The sequence below is a fragment of the Octopus bimaculoides genome, chromosome 14 (assembly GCF_001194135.2).
Source record: "Octopus bimaculoides isolate UCB-OBI-ISO-001 chromosome 14, ASM119413v2, whole genome shotgun sequence".
In the NCBI taxonomy this organism is placed as follows: domain Eukaryota; kingdom Metazoa; phylum Mollusca; class Cephalopoda; order Octopoda; family Octopodidae; genus Octopus; species Octopus bimaculoides.
Window position 1 is genome coordinate 59,887,390 of NC_068994.1, and position 5,367 is coordinate 59,892,756.

Below are 5,367 nucleotides of genomic sequence, written 5' to 3' on the forward strand. Positions count from 1 at the left end.
ATATAAATGTGTGTGTGTTGATTTCAAATTCTGGGACAAGGCAAGCAAGTTCGGGGGAGTTTTTGCATGATTTATGCGGCTCAATGGCCTTCCTTTTACAAACCACTCAACAGAGGGCACTAGATGCTCTTTCGTGACACCATCATCAGTGAGGTCGCCTTGTAACTCACAAGACTAAAGAACTACCTTGACAGAAGGAAAGAATAAGATGAAAATAATGATGATTTGTAGTGAGAGATTAATAGTGTAGAGAGTAACAAAAGAGACTGTATGGAGATGGAAGAGAGGGGGTGAGAGAGTGTGTTGTGAGGTTGCTGCAGAAGGTAGAATAGGTGGACCTAAGAAAACTGAACAAAGTGTTGCTATGAACAGGCACACGTTCCAAATTCAATAATTAAAAACTTAATCAGCAACATAAAACAAAGAATCTCCGCAGAATTATCGAAAATTAGATCCTAAAATGAAGAGTTTAAAAGAGGAATTAGAATATATACCCAGAGCTAAACAAGACCAGAAAAATGATAATTCACCTGGTTTAACAAATCCTTCAGCCTAAACATAGTGACAGAGGGGGGGGGGGGTTTCTAACACTTCAAATGACTACTGATAGGTATTAAATAGGAACAACACAAAAGTTAGCTATAGGTGTACAAAAAAGAGAAAAAACGCAAGAAAGCCACAAAGAACAATACATCAAGAAATCTGTAGCCAACCCGAAACAAGTACAAGTGCCGTAGTTCAAAATGGAAATTGACTCAAAAGAAGAAGAGAAAAAAAAAACGAACCAATCTACAAGACAATAAGCTATTGCAAGAGTAACAAAACTGACAAAAAGTATATGAAAGCAACACACACACACAAAGTTAAATACACACAAGTAAAGAATGTTTGAGATTTAACCCTTTCAACACTGAATACATTAATATAAATCAGAGTTACTCATTGGATCTAGTAGGACATACGTGTGCAGATAGTACTGAACAGGTTAATAATAGACAGTTCCACTCCTTACATAAATGGTTTCAAGATATAACCCCTGAACATAAAATATACCATAATTACGAACAAAATATACTTACTCAACAGAAGAGGTGAAATAATGTCACTTTGCAGGCACTGGAATAAACGTGATAGACCAATCAATAGATTGAGGGAGATTGACTGAAAGGATAGAAGGAAATACAGAAAATGTCCAGCAGTCGGCAAGCGAGAGTAAACAGAGAGTATAATATAAAGGGATGGGAGAACAACGAGGAAAAGTGAATACAAGGGAGAAAATACACAGAGTGCTCTGTAATAAATGACGAGAATTAGAATGGTAACGTGATAAAATATTTAATGTGGAAAGGAAAAGCAATGTTGAGAAGTGGAAGAGAGGGAAAAAGGGGGTGGAAGACTGAAAGAATGGGGAAAAGAGAAAATGAGGAAAAGATTAACATACATCAAGTGAGTGAGGAGAGCAGAAAAAAATTGAACAAAAAGGCTTGAAACCGAAAACTTAAGAACTACTAGGACAGAAATGAACTGTACAGTTTTTTTTTAATACATTTAACGTTGGTGTAAGTGTGTAAGAGAGATGGGGGCGAGTCGGCATTCATAAAGTTATATATATACATACATACATACATACATACATATATATATGTATGTATATATATATATATATATATGTATATATATATATATATATATATACAAAGGCTGAGCCAAAGTTGTCTTACAGATAAAACAGCCTGAAATTCGACACTGACTCCTACAACTGTCCATGTGAAATAAGTTTGTGTGAATATCCATATCAAAGGCTGGAGTAAAATTATAGTAAAACGGACATTCAAACACTTGGGGTACGGTCAGATAGTGAGAAACCAGAATAATGACAAAAGGGTGGGGTGAAAAAGAAAAGTGTGAAGAAATGAAAATATGAAGGAAGATAATAGGCGAAAGAAGATGGAGGGCGGGGGAGGGGCGAATCAATTCAAGAGAAGAGAAATCTGAATCTGAATGTATGTGTTCATGGAAAACAGATGCTAAATGATGATTATGTGTGTGTGCAATGTATGTATATGTTGAGAGTGAACAATTTAGAGATCTAGAGAAAATAATAAAAATGATGATGACGAATGAAGTGACAGATAAAAACAAAGCTGCCAAAACAAATTAAATATCACTAATTTAATCAAATCAGTGAGTCGAAATAACAGAGATTATTATTATTGTTATTATATAGGGTGTAGCTACTTAATCTAATAATGTATATACATTTACATCTGATTATACATACATGAAGAAAAGCAGGTATAACGTTTTTGACGCTAAATCTGAAATATATTTTACCTTCGCCTAATGTGGTATATTTCTCTCTGTGTATAAAATTCTTTGTCTCTCTCTCTCTTTCCTATGCATTCTCAAACAGCTCGACCAAATCAGATCAAATTTTACAAGGTAATATTATTAGACCCCGCGAGTGTCAACATGCAATTTTTATTTTCATTTGGATTAAATACATAGATAATCTTTCTATAGGCAACTATAGTAAATGACATTTTATACCACCACTACCACTACATCACATTTTGTATATGAGTGTGTATGTGTTTGTGCGTTCGTTACGTACGCTAGGCCTCAGAGAATTAAACACACATCTACACATACATATACATGTGATGACTGTATGTGAGTATACATATATTTTTAATGACGACTGATGCACACACACATCTCTAAAGAGAGAAAGAGACACACACACACAGGGAAAGAGATAGGCCGTTATACAGAGAGAGAGATACATTTAAAGTGTTTAAATATTCACAGAGAGAGAGTTACCCTGAGGTGTGTGTGAATGTATGTCTGTGTGAATCTTAGTATATGTATGTGAGCGTCTTATATGTGCGAGTGTAGTAAAGGACATTTTATGCCACCACCACGACGTCACATTCGTTATATAAGTGTCTGTGAGTGTGTGTGTGCATGCGCGCGTTCCTTAAAGAATTAAACACACACACATCTACACATATACATGTGATGACTGACAAATATGTGTGTGTAAGCACACGTACATTTTTGTGACGACTGACATACATCTAAAGAGAGAGAGAGACAGAGAGAGAGAGAGATACAATGAAAGTGTTAGACATTCAGAGAGAGAGAGAGAGAGTGTGTGTGTGTTATCCTGGGGTGTGCATGAATGTATATCTGTGTGTGTGTCTGTTTTAGTTGTGAGAGTGTGTGTGAATGTACGTTCAATCAACAAATCTCAAGATCAATCCCTCAAGGTAGTTGGACTTGATCTCTCTACTACATGCTTCTCACACGGCCAACTCTATGTTGCTTGCTTACGAGTTAGAAACAGCAACAATTTATTCATTTGAGCTTCATATTTATTGTTTACTAATCTGAATAAGAACAGCAGTAACCCGGGCAACGCCGGGTCATTCAGCTAGTACATATAATGTGTCTGTATTTTTCTACGTGGATTTTAAAAAAAAAAAAAAATTCGAAAGAGTTAAAAATTAAAAAAATTGGTATGGGGAGTGAGAAATTGAAATTTTGAAAACGTATCTTTTGGGCAGTTATCTTTAGCATGTCAATCGACCACACAGATGACTGACTCCTTAATGACCTGTTTCGTGTAGTAAGATGGGTGACACCAACAAAATTTAATTTTTAGACTTTATAAACCTTCACTTTGGCATCCCAGCGATTTATACTTTCAGCATTAACGCAGGGGTAGATTGATACGACCATCATGGCTGAGACCGTTATCAGATAAAAAGTTTCTTTTACCTTCGTATACATGTGTTTATTTTATACACATCTGTATAATAGATTGATAAACATCTTATATACATCCACATGCCTACATCGGTATATACCTTTATCTCTATACACTGGTATACATCTTATAAACATACACACAAATATTCACCTTATATCCATACACATTTACCTTGTATACATATGTAGTAGGAATGCCTTCTTCTTCGCAACGCACACATATTTGTCATATCTACACACACACACACACGTCATATACATTGTTACGCTGATCAAATAAACCGAGTTGTGTGTCACCTGTTGAGAGCCACTGTGATCCACAAGAAATAAACTATTGATTTTAGAGTAGAATTTCTTTTAAAATCGATTTATTGACTTTTTTTTTTTTTTTTCACAATTAATCAGTAATACGATAATTATGGATTAAGCGATTTAGCCATTCAGAAAAAAGATAATCTTTCACAAAGTTTACAAGGCAGCTGTGTGTGTGTGTGTGTGTTTTATAATTAAATTTGTGTGTAATTAAGCTGAAAATACAAGTAATAATAGTAATGCAACTTTAAAAGAATTAACTGAGGTATGTTAATTAGCAAACTTGCAATCAGTCTAATTAACATACACACACGTCTGTGTATGTATGTGTGTGTGTGCGTGCGTGCATTTTAGCACAAAAATGTTGGGCAAATAAAATTATATATTTGGAAGCTGAAAGTTACTTCGAGTTCCAAGCTTCCTGTATACATACATACAGTTGTAGGTATGCCTATGTTATATACACACGCACGCACGCACAATATTCAAATGATGTAAGGTGCTGTTATGAGGGATCCATATCCATTCAATCAGCCCTTCTTTCATATATAAAACGAGTGGAAAACGTATTCAGTCTTATGATAATCGGTGACAATATTGCTTAAATTAACTCCTTTTTTTCTTCTCTAATCTCAAATCACAAATAGGAAGAGTATGGCTTGAACAATTTGCACCTGTTTACCTGCACCAGGTTTAATTCGATGGAAATAGAAACTCACCTTTAAAAGTTCTTTAACATCCAATTATTATAGATTCATCAAGTCCGATCGATGACGAAATAAATAAGGGTCGGATGTTTAACAATATCGGAGGGGGAGGGGATTAAATAAAACATTAACGTGTAATGAAAACAACTATTAATTAATAATAAGTAAATGAGAATGAGAACAACTGGTGTTGTTTTTGTTGATTTTTAGTTGGACAGAAAGAACGGTTAAGAGTCACGTGACTGAAGTCTCGAGCATTGATTGGCTGGAAAGCTGCAGCCCAGTGACTAGAGGCGAATTTGAAAAACAAAAAGAAAAACTGGTCAACTGAAGAAAGTATGGAAGCCCAGACAAAACTCCTTTTTGTTATCGATGGTCACTAAATATCGATTCCTTTTACAATCGATTTGTTTTATTCAAACCCGTTTGGACATAACTATAGAATGATGCTCTACCGACTACGTTTATTTATAGCTTTTTGAAAAACGTATAATTTTAAACGGAATTTCATAGAAAGGCCTTTTCGGGTGGGTGTAGATTAGTTCTGGGGATAAAACTTAGAACAAAAATATAT

The 5,367-nt window shown here is 34.9% G+C and overlaps 1 protein-coding gene across 8 annotated transcripts in view; it reads right to left on the reverse strand.

Moving 5' to 3' along the window:
- Positions 1-5,367, reverse strand: part of LOC106882916 (regulator of G-protein signaling 12) — a 106,072-nt gene that overhangs the window by 34,995 nt on the left and 65,710 nt on the right. Inside the window, exons 1-2 of one of the 8 annotated variants that reach the window (XM_014933752.2) lie at positions 4,806-5,042; positions 1,080-1,116 (exon numbers count right to left, since the gene is read on the reverse strand). The exons of 3 other annotated variants lie outside the window; for them this stretch is intronic. The gene's annotated coding sequence lies outside the window, so the exon portion shown is untranslated. Of the gene's footprint in view, positions 1-1,079; positions 1,162-4,805; positions 5,043-5,367 lie in introns of those variants that run through there. 4 more of the 8 variants (XM_014933751.2, XM_014933753.2, XM_052972898.1 and 1 more) reach the window with 4 other exon arrangements.